We start from the raw sequence: 15753 nt of genomic DNA on the forward strand, positions 1-15753 counted from the left end.
GCTCCCTTTCATTAACTGGTCTCTTGCATGGATAGCAATGAGGACAGAAAATAGCCGATCTCTGAAACAGTTGGTTCTTTTTTATGACTTATAATTTTGTCTATTTGCATGAAAGCCTGGCAACATATGGCCTGACGAATTAAAGAAAAAAACAAAGCCCTTTAAATGGTTCTCCACTGGCCAGAGCCTCCAGCTCACTTGAGTTATTAGCAGTGGCTAGTGCGTCTCTACCTGCCATTTTTTTCAAGGGCGGGGGCCTAAACTGGTGACTGACCAGGTCTCCATAATCTAACAGTGTTCAGCTAATGCCACTGCTTAATTCTTCACAATACTGTCAAAAGTGGTGACATCTACTGTTTCCATAGTAAACGTGATTGGCAAGCCACCCACTCTCTGCCTTACTAATATTCTACACGAAATATGTCTGGTCAGGCCACCAGGAATAGCAAGCAAGAGGGCTGAGGTGTTTCTGTTTCCATTCACTCTGACCAAAGATGAGAAATTCAGAGGGTTGTACTTTTACATTATCCTTCCATACTAACACTGAGTAGCTGTGATCTGCGATGCAACAAAGCCACTGTGTGTGTGTGTGTGTGTGTGTGTGTGTGTGTGTGTGTGTGTGTGTGTGAGAGAGAGAGAGAGAGAGAGAGAGAGAAAGAGAGAGAGAGAGGGGGGGGCATTTATTAATTACATACTCAATCTTTTCAAATTTCAGTGTTTATATGGTTCTACATTTTTTTTTTGTCATTTTCTTTAACCACAAACCGGGGAGAAGAGAACTAAACCTTTCTTGTTTGAAACAAAGAAATAAGAGTACTTTGGGTTAATATTTTACAGTCAAACTGCACCACAAACCTTATTTCCTCATTATGTTTTGTGTGTTTAATATCTAATTCTATTTGCCAAGTAGCCATCTAAGCAGAAATGATGTAAACATTTTCATTAAGTGGGTTAGCAATACGGCAAAACAAACAAACAAATAAACAAACAAATAAACAAGCACGACATTTATAGAGGGTGGGGTGGAAAGAGAAGGCAAAGGGAGCACTCCAGTCTTGTGCCCAGTTTCCAGGCCAGAAGGTGAAGTTTTGGTACAGTTGGGGTGCTTTGGGGTTACCCATGCTCCTGTGAGTAAACTGGCACGTCCTCTGTCGGCAGGTCCAGTAAACGTACTGATTTATTAGTTGGCCTTTGCTCTGTCCTTGGACCCCTTGTCTGTTGTGAATAGGTATTCATGTACATCTTCCTAAGGAGAGTCTGAAAACAGATTCAGTTATAGCTAAGATAAAGTACTAAATTTTTTAAAATTGCATTACTTTTTCCAGATGAGGTAGTTTAGTTTATGATAAACTGAGGAGTTTTTACTTCAATTCCAAAACTAATATAAATAACTAAAATTAATACTACAAGGAATGCTTGAAGACATAGATAGATGGGTCCAGTATAGGTGTGGAATTTGCACCAGGCTATAAGATAGATTTAGTGGTGTTTCGGTTTGTTTCTTCCTAAGATCTGGAGAAGTTTTAAACTGACTGAAGTTTTAAAATTCTCTTATTTCTTATGAGGTTCATGAAAATAAGACCACAGATAGATTGAAAAATGTACCTGCAAGTAAAAACAAATTCAAAACCATTGATCTTCCTAGGTCAAGTCGCTGCAATCAATCTCTAGCAAACCAGGTTTTATTTCAAATGCGTTTGCAAACTCTGTGTTCTGGAAACTTATGTGCAAATTTATAATATTTAAAGCTGAGATGGTGGTGGTCTGACTAGATGGACTCTATTAATGAGTAGCAGGAACACTTTTCTGAGTTTCAGATGAATTCCCTGCAACGCACTTGCTTTAGGGCTCCAGTTTTACAAAACCCGCACATTAGAACCCTTACCGGTGTTCAGAGATGCCAGGCTTACTACGCAAGTTTCTGAAGCATAAGATCATTTGTTTATATTTTCAGTGTGATTCTAGAAGGGACTGAAAACCTAAATCCTAGTGCCCCAAATCCTGTCAAAGAGATTGGCACATAGAATTTTGGAATTGAATGGACCTTTTTAACTTATTAAGCTCAGCATATTTTTCTTATCTAAATAAGATAAACAACACCCCTCACTTCTCCTTCATTTAATTAGCAAACACAAGAACCAAAGAATGCCCCCACCTCTTCCTGGGCCAGGATATTTTTGAAGTCTCCAGGTCAAAATTGTTGTCTTTCCTTGTTAAAACCATCCTTTCATTAAATTGTCCATTTTGTTGTGAAGGGGTGAACATAGGGATTCCAGATAACTTATGGAAAGTAGGTGGCTATAAATAGTTTTTGAAAAGTAACTATAAAGAAACTCAGTCTGATGTTCCACTGCGTGTATAGAAACGGTGGAAAAGTTCACCAGCCCCGACCTTGCCCTGTTGCTGACTTCTCGGTTTGAGTATTAGACGCCCTGAACTGAGCTGTGTTTAATTGCCTGCTTTACAGGAAACCACCTTCCTAACTGCTGCTCTCTCTTCAACCAACACCCAAAGCCACTGCCAGTGTCTAGGGGATGAGACCTCGCAAGGTAAGTGAAAAAGAAAAGACGCGGAAGGTATCTTCAAGTGGAATCTGGTGAAAGCTTTGGTGCAGGGTAGAAGCACGCTGCCCGAGGGACATGCAGGCCTGGCTTGTGGCATCACTTAGGATGCCAGAGTCATGAGACAGCTCTTAGGGTTCCCAAGTGTCCTGTGGGACATAGAAGCGGTCTCTGTTGTCTAGACTGGAGGGATGAGGGATGTCAGAATTGTAAAATCCTAATGATGGCTAAAGAGCACCACCGCTTTGATTTTTCACTCTCACCCCCATCTTCTTACTGTCTCACTTTAAAAACGCATCTTTTAACCCTGAGATGCAGAAATTCAAAGGAATAACTGGCTTTTTTATATCCCTCTACAACACACAAGCACCCACACCGGCACCTGCACCCGCACCCACACCCTCACAGGCACACGCACACGCGCATACGTGCACGCGCGCACACACACTCTCACACACACACATATCACACGCACATATACATGCACACGCACACGCGCACACACACAGAGTCAAGACTTAAATATTTTTTTTAAGACTTAAATATTTTATCAAATACCATGGACATCTCTATTTTTCTATTTGTAATATAATATTTTACTATGATTTGAGAATTTCACAATACGATCACTTTGGTCATATTCACACCTGATTCTTCCCACCAAATGTTCTTAATCCCACTCTACGACTCTCCACCACTTCCGGATTTTTGTCGTTGTTTGTTTTTTAAAGCCCACCCAGTCCAGTGTGTGCTGCCCATGTACTCATGGGTGTGGGCCTGTCAACTAGAGTGTGGTCAACTAACCCGGGGCCACACCCTTAAAGAAAACTGGCTCTCCCTCCCCCAGAAGCCATTAATTGTCATTGCAACTCAATTACAGGGGCAGCTCATGAAGCCATCTCTGGCTGGAAGGTTGACTGATTTGGTCTGGTCCTTCCTAACCTCTCACTCTTAGAATATTTCTGCCCTCTCTTCTGCAGTTGTTCCTGAGACTTAAATGGAAGACGTGTGATGTAGTTGTTCCATTTGTGGACAAGATCCACACACACTTGTTCTTGGCTCATTGACCAGTTGTTAATTTCTGATTTAATCATTATCCACTACCCATAGAAACATCTCTGATGAGGTCTGTGAGTTGCATTTAGAGGGTATTTTTGACACAAGGCATGGTTATTTTCAGAGTGTTTCATATTAAAGTTACACACACACACACACACACACACACACACGAATGGCAGAAGTTAGTTTTTATGTTTTTTTTCTATCTCTCTCTTTTTCCATTTGTGAGAGACCACCTAGACTTGAATAGGCATTTATGCTTATTATTCTTTCAACTTTGCCTCTTGAGTTGATTGTTGGGCTGTCAGTACCTTTTTCTATGCACTTCCCAGTTTTCCTCTTTTGCCTCCTTCCTGTGGTCCTGAATTCCTCTTCCTCTCTCAGCGTGTCCAAGCTGATGAGACACAGGATGATCCCAAGCCCAGAACGGGTGGGGTCTGCAGGATCCAGGTTTCGCTGCGAGTGCTGGAGGGAGAAATCCTGCTCTGAGGATTTTGGTGTTACAACTCTTACAGATGATATTCAGTGAAACAGCTCGTGCACATACACTTTTTATGAGGCAAATCGAGGGCTATATAAGAACCTTGGAGAATGGGACCTTTCCCATTGTTAGGGTAAAGTTTCATTGGCTGTGGCTTAATGTTCCCGGGAATACCTTGTTTGCATGGAGAGGTGTTCCAGACTCCTAGGTGCTGGCTGAGCAGGCTCCTATCTGGAGAGAGGAAGTTAGACCTGTAATTTGGTCAAGAAGTCTGTGACATCCCTCAGGTAGAGGACATGGTGGTTGGGTTCTCCAGATCAGGTGGAGAAGAGGAAGCCCCTCTGGGAAGAGGGAGCCCTCCATTTTGCCCTTAGCTCAGGTAGACTATAACAGTATTGTGCTCCACAAACTTCAGAAAGTGAAGTGGCACTGTCTAAGGCTTGTGAGAAGAAAGAGGCAAAATAATACAATTTATAGGCAGAAAATACTTATTTCATGTTAAAAAAAAACCTGCCCCTTTTATCACAGCTCTTGATTACTTGATTTTTTTTTTATATTCATTAGTCTTGGTTATATTTTGTTCCAACTTTAGTTTCTTGACATTGGATGATGATTGGTGGTGGTGATGATGATGACTATTATTTTGGGCAGACATCTACACTTTAAATAGAATAATTTAGAAAGTAACTTCTACCTTTAAGTTTCCTGAAAGAGCATTCAGAATGATTTTTGATTTGGGAAGATTCAGTAGTTATGCTATAATGCAGATATTATAGTATTTCTAGCTTACTACTATTTTAACTGACAAATTTCAATACTATAACTTATGAAGACCATTGAACCAGAGCTGCTCATGTCCCGATCAACTCAAGGCATTATGAAATTAGTTTAACATTATTTTTTGTCTAGAAGAGAAAAAGGGTATTTGAGCCATGGGATTTAAAAAAAATAATTCCAGATTTCATTTTCTGACATTTGGGCTGGCTGGGGTGGGGGGTGTTGAATGATTTTCCACATCAAAATAATTATAAATACAAATTTTTATCATTTTCTCAAAAAGATACATAATGTGCACCATAGAAATGTGGGAAGGGAGTTACAAATTACAGCAGCAAAAGAATTTTGTGTTTCTAACATGCATATGTGCTAATTTTTAAGCGGCACCAAAAATTCTGGTGGTTTGTAATTCTGTTCCTTCATAAGTGCTGGGCTTTGACAGTCAATTGTTTAGGGGAGAAGTCTTTTGATTGTGTGAGTTGGGGTAGCTCAAGAAGTGCGAACAGAGAAATCCCCCTTTTCATTCTCCTTTGATTTGCTTTCATTAGAATTAAAGGGATCAGGCAACATCAGGACATGGTGGCTCTTTACCTGGCTGGAACTTCTCTTTAAGTCCAATGCCTATTCGTATGTGTGTGTTGGCAGTAATGTTTCAAAATGAGAGCTCTGGAATTGTGTCAGCATGCTGAAAACCTACACTATTAAAACTGGAGGGGAAAGTTTGTGCCTGTTAAGCAGAAGTGAAATGTGCTTTCATTATGAATTTGTGATTATAATTTGACTGTGCTCTGAAAAAGTCAGTATAGATATTATTCCTCAACTCTGTAACTCTTGAAGAGACTTTTTTTAAAGTAAATTAGTTAAAAAATTTTTTTAGAGTCTAGGGTCTTGTCCTGGTACCCTAATGTTTTGCTTAATAGCAAAATCTAATATGTTTACTCTTTTACAATATCTTCAAACGTTAAATGCCAGTCATCTTCAATCTTATTAGTACTTCAGTCATATTAGTAGAGAAAAATAGTGTTAGGAAATCTAGTGATCACCAACAATGTCCTTTCATTGTGTGCTCCTCGGGTCACAGCTAGAGAATCATTCAGTTATTTAAATGAAGACTGTAGCAGGCCCTTCCTTGTCCTGTGTTAAGAGTTTCTGACCATGCGCTAGGATGTTTATGGAAGAACGACAGCTGGTTATAGATATTTTATAGCCGTCAACCTACCAGTCTTGCACTTGCGGGTACCCTCTTGATGTTTATCTTATTCTATGCACATGATAAAACACCACACATGTGGGTTCCTTTCAAGTAAGACTATCAAATACTGGAGAGAACGGCTTTCTCTTTAAATCCTGCATGTGTACTGATGATATCTGCTATTTGATAAATAGAAGAAGGGGCCAAGAGACGTGTAACAGGAGGGTAGTGAGGGCAGTCTCACTGGAAGTGCCCACTAAGGACTTTTAGTTATGAAAAGCATCACCGAATGCAAAGATTAAGAAAAGCATGCCTGTTACTGGAAACGTTCTTTACATTTGAGTGTGGAAATCTTTTCAAACTAAACATCGAATAGTGTATAGCTTAAAGGCTTCTATGTTTAGGAAACCTTTCGCTGTTTTATGGTCTGACCTATATATTCAACATCTAACAGGACTGAGAAGTTTGAAAACACATTCCGTTTCTCTGTCCCCACTTAATTCCAATCTGCTCAGCCTTTTCTTTTCTATCTCCATGTACGCTCAAACTGCCCTCTTCTTCACTTTGTGCGAGCATGAGGCACCTGAATAGAAACTTAAAAGGGGAGGTTTACATACAATTTCAGATCACAACAGCTATGCGTGTTTACATTTAGTGTAGAGAAGGCAAAGGAAGTATTCCTATAATCTTTTAAAGTCTGTTACTCTGTGAAGGCTAGGCTTAAGGATTCTATAGTACATGGCTATAAAGTATACAAGCTTTATTGGTTATAAGATGGTCTAGGTTAAGAGCGTAATGAGCGACTAGTTTTGGTGCTCTGAGAGAAGCACATTTACATGGACAGCATTTACATGGACAAAGCATTTCTAACCCCTCTTGTTTCCCCCGCCACTAAAATGAACCTAAGTGTAGTTAAAACTTGGATCTTGCCCAGGAAGTCTACACCTCAAGGGCCGGCACTTTAAGTTGATTTCCTCTGCAACAGCGAAGTGTCATAAACATTAGGCATGAGGCGAGCTCTGTGATTTTGGTCACACATTTTATTTTAATTTACTTTAAGCTGCACAGGAAGTTAGCATGGGATGAATGTTGAGTTCCTGGCTTCAGACCAAACAAGTTTGTACTTGGTGAGATCCCACTCTCAAATGTTATTTCCCCCAACTTTTCTTCACTGGCCTATGGCTGACAACCACAAGTTGATGTACATTTCTGTGAAAAGTGCCTCTCAAATAAACTTGCTACAAAATGGAACGATCATCATCTCATGACTTTATTTGGAAGGCTAATTTTCTGCCAATGTATCTGTTTATTGTTGAACAAATATACCTTCTTAGCACGAGAGATGACCCCTAGCTATGCAGGTTCAAAAGAAACTAGCCAATAAATGGAGGTGTCTTTATTTCATATAAATACTAATTTATATGAAATTTAGTTTGGGAGCTAAAACCACAGGCTTTATCCAGGAAGAGGTTTGAGAAAGAACTAGATACATAGTTCTACGAGAAAATAGAAACATGCAAATTCACAATTGCACCAGAATATACAGTCAGCAAACAGGAGGGGAGAGTATCCATCCTATCAGGATTTCTATCCTATTCCAAAAGAAGGAATGAGGGAAGGAAGGAAGGAAGGAAGGAAGGAAGGAAGGAAGGGAGGGAGGGAGGGAGGAAGGAAGGGAGGAAGGATCAAGCACAGGGGAGACTACTGGAAAAAAATACACCCCTAGGCAGTGCCAAATGTTGAACAAACTTAAGTCATAGGAAATGTGGGGGATTTCATGGTAGGCTTTCAGAGAGACTTCTGGGAAAGCAGCATGGTTGGAGGCTGGAAGAGGAGAAAGCCACCACTAACCACACTTGTGCAAGCATTTGGTGAAGAGCTGAGGGCAGAGAGCACAATCTGAGGAAGGGAAGGGACACAGAATCTTTCTAGTAAAGTGTTATTTGGTAGAATAAACACAAAGACCTGAAGCGATTCTGTAATGTTTAGAAGGTCACTTGGCTATAGTCTTACAAAGGCAAACAACAGACAGAGAAAATTATTTGAAATAGAGAATTAACTCAGCCACTTGAAATGCTTTATCTTGAGCTTAAAGGCAAAAATGTATTTTTGAGCTCTAGTGTGCTTAACTTCGGATATGCTGATGTATGTCTCATAAGCACCTGTTCAAATGAAGGGTTTCCATCCTCCCTTCTGTGGCAGTTTGTATGCTGTGCTCAGTTGATGACACATGGCATGCACCATGCTGCCAGTTTAATGTCAGATAGGTCAGCATGCACTACAGCTTCAGAAAGCACATCTTTTCAGGGTGACATCCCTGAAAAAATCCCTTTTGAATGGGATTTTTATAAACATGGAATAAAGACAGTGTTTGTAAGTTGGAATCAGTAACAATGTGCTCAGAGCTAGGAATAAATATTAAAAAAGATCCTAAATGATTTGCATACATACTGCTTTCCGTAACTGGTCATCAAGTGCTTCAGTTTTGATTTATAGATTTAAACAACAATCCAGACTGTTTCTTTTCTTTTTGTTTTTACATTTTCTTTTAATTTTTTTATTTATTTTTACACTTCAGATTTTATTTTCCTCCCAGTTCACCCTCTGACTGTTCCAAATCCCATACAGCCACCCCCCCTCGTCTCCACGAGGATGTCCTCACCCCCACCCCACCAAACCTCTAAACTTTCTGGGGCCTCCAGTCTCTTGAGGGTTAGGTGAATCTTCTCTGACTGAACCCAGACCTGGGAGTCCTCTGCTGTATATGTGTTGGGGACCTCATCTCAGCTGGTGTATGCTGCCTGGTTGGTGACCCAGTGTCTGAGAGACCCCAGGGGTCCAGGTTAATTGAGACTGCTGGTCCTCCTACAGGTTTGTCCTCCTCCTCAGCTTCCTCCAGCTTTTCCCTAATTCAACCACAGGGCTCAGCAGCTTCTGTCCATTGGTTGGGTGCACATATCTGCATCTGACTTTTTCAGCTGCTTGTTGGGTCTTTTGGAGGGCAGATATGATAGGTCCCTTTTTGTGAGTGCCCCATAGATTTAACAATGATGTCAGGTCATGGGGCCTCCCCTGGAGCTGGATCCCACTTTGGGCCTGTCACTGGACCTTCTTTTCCTCAGGCTCTTCTCCAGTTCCATCCCTGCGTTTCTTTCAGACATGATGAATTATGGGTCAGAGTTTTGACTGTGGGACAGCAACCCCATCTCTCACTTGATGCCCTGTCTTTCTGCTGGAAGTGGGCTCAACAAGTTCCCTCTCCCCACTATAGGGAATTTCATCTAAGTTTCATCTCAGGACTCTTTGAGTCCTGAGAGTCTCTTACTTCCCAGGTCTCTGGTACATTCTAGAGGATCCTCCCAACCTCCTTCCTCCAGAGGTCTCCTGTTTCCATTCTTTCTGCTGGCCCTCAGGGCTTCAGTTTTTTTCCCCCATCCAATACCAGATCATATTCTCCTCTCCCCCACCCCTGTCCCTCCTTCCTTCCCCCTTTGTAGGTGATTTCTTCTCCCTCCCAAGAAGGACTGAGGCATCCTCATTTGGGCCCTTCAGCTTGTTGACATTTGTGAGTTCTGTAGACTGTACTTTGGGTATTCTATACTTTTTTTGTTGTTAATACCAACCTATTAGTGAGTGCATACCTTGCATGTCCTTTTGAGTCAGTTACCTCACTCAGGATGCTATTTTATAGTTTCATTCATTTGCCTGCAAAACTCAGGATGTCCTCATTCTTAATAGCTGAGTAGTATTCCCTTATGTACACGAACCACATTTTCTGTATCCATTCTTCTGTCGTGGAAGATCTAGGTTGTTTCCAGCTTCTGGCTATTACAAATAATATAAAAAATCTTTGGGTAACTAACCAAACAAGTGAAAGATCGGTGTGGTAAGAACTTCAAGGTTCTCAAGAAAGAAATTAAAGATCTCAGAAAATGGAGAGGTCTCCCACGCTCATGGACTGGGAGAATTCACATAGTAAAAATGGCCATCATACCAATGCAATCCCCACCAAAAACCCAACACAATTCTTTAAAGACATGGAAAGAACAATTCTCAAATTCATCTGGAAAGGCCAAAAAACCAGAATAGCAAAAACAATTCTTAACAATAAAAGAACAGGGGTTGGAGATTTAGCTCAGAGGTAGAGTGCTTGCCTAGCAAGCGCAAGGCCCTGGGTTTGGTCCCCAGCTCAAAAAAAAAAAAAAAAAAAACAAAACAAAACAAAACAAAACAAAAAAAAACCAAAAACCAAACAAACAAAAAAACAAACAAACAAACAAACACTAAGAAAAAAACAATAAAAGAACAGCTAGGGGAATCACCATTCCTGACTTCAAGCTATACTACAGAGCAATAGTGATAAAAACTGCATGGTATTGGTACAGAGACAGATAGGTTGATCAGTAGAATAGAATTTAAGACCCAGAAATAAACACACACACACACACACACACACACACACACACACACACACACACACACATATTTGATCTTTGACAAAGAAGCCAAAAATATACGGTGGAAAAAAGAAAGTGTCGATCCCGGCCCGAGGCAGCTCTCTGCTCCCAGACCCGGTGAGAGAGAGACCCAACCGCCTGGTCAGGTGGGCACTCCTGAGGCTGCAGAGCGGAAGAGACCACCAACACTGCTCACCCCTGCCCACATCCCTGGCCCAAGAGGAAACTGTATAAGGCCTCTGGGCTCCCGTGGGGGAGGGCCCAGGAGCGGCAGGACCCCTGCCTGAGACACCGCCGGAATCTGAAAGAAACAGACCGGATAAACAGTTCTCTGCACCCAAATCCCGTGGGAGGGAGAGCTAACTAAACCTTCAGAGAGGCAGACAAGCCTGGGAAACCAGAAGAGACTGCTCCCTGCACACACATCTCAGACGCCAGAGGAAAAAGCCAAAGACCATCTGGAACCCTGGTGCACTGAAGCTCCCGGAAGGGGCGGCACAGGTCTTCCTGGTTGCTGCCGCTGCAGAGAGCCCGTGGGCAGCACCCCACGAGCGAACTTGAGCCTCAGGACCACAGGTAAGACCAAATTTTCTGCTGCAAGAAAGCTGCCTGGTGAACTCAAGACACAGGCCCACAGGAACAGCTGAAGACCTGTAAAGAGGAAAAACTACACACCCGAAAGCAGAACACTGTGTCCCCATAACTGACTGAAAGAGAGGAAAACAGGTCTACAGCACTCCTGACACACAGGCTTATAGGACAGTCTAGCCACTGTCAGAAATAGCAGAACAAAGTAACACTAGAGATAATCTGATGGCGAGAGGCAAGCGCAGGAACCCAAGCAACAGAAACCAAGACTACATGGCACCATCGGAGCCCAATTCTCCCATCAAAACAAACATGGAATATCCAAACACACCAGAAAAGCAAGATCTATTTTCAAAATCATATTTGATCATGATGCTGGAGGACTTCAAGAAAGACATGAAGAACTCCCTTAGAGAACAAGTAGAAGCCTACAGAGAGGAATCGCAAAAATGCCCGAAAGAATCGCAAAAATCCCTGAAAGAATTCCAGGAAAACATAAATAAACAAGTAGAAGCCCATAGAGAGGAGACACAAAAATCCCTGAAAGAATTCCAGGAAAACACAATCAAACAGTTGAAGGAATTAAAAATGGAAATAGAAGCAATCAAGAAAGAACACATGGAAACAACCCTGGATATAGAAAACCAAAAGAAGAGACAAGGAGCTGTAGATACAAGATTCACCAACAGAATACAAGAGATGGAAGAGAGAATCTCAGGAGCAGAAGATTCCATAGAAATCATTGACTCAACTGTCAAAGATAATGTAAAGCGGAAAAAGCTACTGGTCCAAAACATACAGGAAATCCAGGACTCAATGAGAAGATCAAACCTAAGGATAATAGGTATAGAAGAGAGTGAAGACTCCCAGCTCAAAGACCAGTAAATATCTTCAACAAAATCATAGAAGAAAACTTCCCTAACCTAAAAAAAGAGATACCCATAGACATACAAGAAGCCTACAGAACTCCAAATAGATTGGACCAGAAAAGAAACACCTCCCGTCACATAATTGTCAAAACACCAAACGCACAAAATAAAGAAAGAATATTAAAAGCAGTAAGGGAAAAAGGTCAAGTAACATATAAAGGGAGACCTATCAGAATCACACCAGACTTCTCGCCAGAAACTATGAAGGCCAGAAGATCCTGGACTGATGTCATACAGAGCCTAAGAGAACACAAATGCCAGCCCAGGTCACTGTATCCAGCAAAACTCTCAATTAACATTGATGGAGAAACCAAGGTATTCCATGACAAAACCAAATTTACACAATATCTTTCTACAAATCCAGCACTACAAAGGATAATAAATGGTAAAGCCCAACATAAGGAGGCAAGCTATACCCTAGAAGAAGCAAGAAACTAATCGTCTTGGCAACAAAACAAAGAGAATGAAAGCACACAAACATAACCTCACATCCAAATATGAATATAAAGGGAAGCAATAATCACTATTCCTTAATATCTCTCAATATCAATGGCCTCAACTCCCCAATAAAAAGACATAGATTAACAAACTGGATACGCAACGAGGACCCTGCATTCTGCTGCCTACAGGAAACACACCTCAGAGACAAAGACAGACACTACCTCAGAGTGAAAGGCTGGAAAACAACTTTCCAAGCAAATGGTCAGAAGAAGCAAGCTGGAGTAGCCATTCTAATATCAAATAAAATCAATTTCCAACTAAAAGTCATCAAAAAAGATAAGGAAGGACACTTCATATTCATCAAAGGAAAAATCCACCAAGATGAACTCTCAATCCTAAATATCTATGCCCCAAATACAAGGGCACCTACATACGTAAAAGAAACCTTACTAAAGCTCAAAACACACATTGCATCTCACACAATAATAGTGGGAGATTTCAACACACCACTCTCATCAATGGACAGATCATGCAAACAGAAATTAAACAGTGATGTCGACAGACTAAGAGAAGTCATGAGCCAAATGGACTTAACGGATATTTATAGAACATTCTATCCTAAAGCAAAAGGATATACCTTCTTCTCAGCTCCTCATGGTACTTTCTCCAAAATTGACCATATAATTGGTCAAAAAACGGGCCTCAACAGGTACAGAAAGATAGAAATAATCCCATGCGTGCTATCGGACCACCACGGCCTAAAACTGGTCTTCAATAACAATAAGGGAAGAATGCCCACATATACGTGGAAATTGAACAATGCTCTACTCAATGATAACCTGGTCAAGGAAGAAATAAAGAAAGAAATTAAAAACTTTTTAGAATTTAATGAAAATGAAGATACAACATACCCAAACTTATGGGACACAATGAAAGCTGTGCTAAGAGGAAAACTCATAGCGCTGAGTGCCTGCAGAAAGAAACAGGAAAGAGCATATGTCAGCAGCTTGACAGCACACCTAAAAACTCTAGAACAAAAAGAAGCAAATACACCCAGGAGGAGTAGAAGGCAGGAAATAATCAAACTCAGAGCTGAAATCAACCAAGTAGAAACAAAAAGGACCATAGAAAGAATCAACAGAACCAAAAGTTGGTTCTTTGAGAAAATCAACAAGATAGATAAACCCTTAGCCAGACTAACGAGAGGACACAGAGAGTGCGTCCAAATTAACAAAATCAGAAATGAAAAGGGAGACATAACTACAGATTTAGAGGAAATTCAAAAAATCATCAGATCTTACTATAAAAACCTATATTCAACAAAATTTGAAAATCTTCAGGAAATGGACAATTTCCTAGACAGATACCAGGTATCGAAGTTAAATCAGGAACAGATAAACCAGTTAAACAACCCCATAACTCCTAAGGAAATAGAAGCAGTCATTAAAGGTCTCCCAACCAAAAAGAGCCCAGGTCCAGACGGGTTTAGTGCAGAATTCTATCAAACCTTCATAGAAGACCTCATACCAATATTATCCAAACTATTCCACAAAATTGAAACAGATGGAGCACTACCGAATTCCTTCTACGAAGCCACAATTACTCTTATACCTAAACCACACAAAGACACAACAAAGAAAGAGAACTTCAGACCAATTTCCCTTATGAATATCGACGCAAAAATACTCAATAAAATTCTGGCAAACCGAATTCAAGAGCACATCAAAACAATCATCCACCATGATCAAGTAGGCTTCATCCCAGGCATGCAGGGATGGTTTAATATACGGAAAACCATCAACGTGATCCATTATATAAACAAACTGAAAGAACAAAACCACATGATCATTTCATTAGATGCTGAGAAAGCATTTGACAAAATTCAACACCCCTTCATGATAAAAGTCCTGGAAAGAATAGGAATTCAAGGCCCATACCTAAACATAGTAAAAGCCATATACAGCAAACCAGTTGCTAACATTAAACTAAATGGAGAGAAACTTGAAGCAATCCCACTAAAATCAGGGACTAGACAAGGCTGCCCACTCTCTCCCTACTTATTCAATATAGTTCTTGAAGTTCTAGCCAGAGCAATCAGACAACAAAAGGAGATCAAGGGGATACAGATCGGAAAAGAAGAGGTCAAAATATCACTATTTGCAGATGACATGATAGTATATTTAAGTGATCCCAAAAGTTCCAGCAGAGAACTACTAAAGCTGATAAACAACTTCAGCAAAGTGGCTGGGTATAAAATTAACTCAAATAAATCAGTTGCCTTCCTCTATACAAAAGAGAAACAAGCTGAGAAAGAAATTAGGGAAACGACACCCTTCATAATAGACCCAAATAATATAAAGTACCTCGGTGTGACTTTAACCAAGTAAGTAAAAGATCTGTACAATAAGAACTTCAAGACACTGAGGAAAGAAATTGAAGAAGACCTCAGAAGATGGAAAGATCTCCCATGCTCATGGATTGGCAGGATTAATATAGTAAAAATGGCCATTTTACCAAAAGCAATCTACAGATTCAATGCAATCCCCATCAAAATACCAATCCAATTCTTCAAAGAGTTAGACAGAACAATTTGCAAATTCATCTGGAATAACAAAAAACCCAGGATAGCTAAAGCTATCCTCAACAATAAAAGGACTTCAGGGGGAATCAGTATCCCTGAACTCAAGCAGTATTACAGAGCAATAGTGATAAAAACTGCATGGTATTGGTACAGAGACAGACAGATAGACCAATGGAATAGAATTGAAGACCCAGAAATGAACCCACACACCTATGGTCACTTGATTTTTGACAAAGGAGCCAAAACCATCCAATGGAAAAAAGATAGCATTTTCAGCAAATGGTGCTGGTTCAACTGGAGGTCAACATGTAGAAGAATGCAGATCGATCCATGCTTATCACCCTGTACAAAGCTTAAGTCCAAGTGGATCAAGGACCTCCACATCAAACCAGACACACTCAAACTAATAGAAGAAAAACTAGGGAAGCATCTGGAACACATAGGCACTGGAAAAAATTTCCTGAACAAAACACCAATCGCTTATGCTCTAAGATCAAGAATCGACAAATGGGATCTCATAAAACTGCCAAGCTTCTGTAAGGCAAAGGACACTGTGGTTAGGACAAAACGGCAACCAACAGATTGGGAAAAGATCTTTACCAATCCTATAACAGATAGAGGCCTTATATCCAAAATATACAAAGAACTCAAGAAGTTAGACCGCAGGGAAACAAATAACCCTATTAA

The 15753-nt window shown here is 40.6% G+C and overlaps 1 long non-coding RNA gene across 7 annotated transcripts in view; it reads left to right on the plus strand.

Moving 5' to 3' along the window:
• The first annotated feature begins 2354 nt into the window (after positions 1 to 2354).
• LOC147995542 (uncharacterized) overlaps positions 2355 to 15753 on the plus strand; it is a 119342-nt gene continuing 105943 nt past the window's right edge. For 2 of the 7 annotated variants that reach the window (XR_015683630.1, XR_015683628.1), the window contains exon 1: positions 2389 to 2549. This is a non-coding gene — a long non-coding RNA (uncharacterized LOC147995542). Of the gene's footprint in view, positions 2550 to 15753 lie in introns of all 7 variants that reach the window. The other 5 variants (XR_015683626.1, XR_015683629.1, XR_015683627.1 and 2 more) reach the window with 5 other exon arrangements.

The sequence above is a fragment of the Rattus norvegicus genome, chromosome 3 (genome assembly GCF_021556685.1).
Source record: "Rattus norvegicus strain SHRSP/BbbUtx chromosome 3, alternate assembly SHRSP_T2T, whole genome shotgun sequence".
Taxonomy (NCBI): Eukaryota; Metazoa; Chordata; class Mammalia; order Rodentia; family Muridae; genus Rattus; species Rattus norvegicus.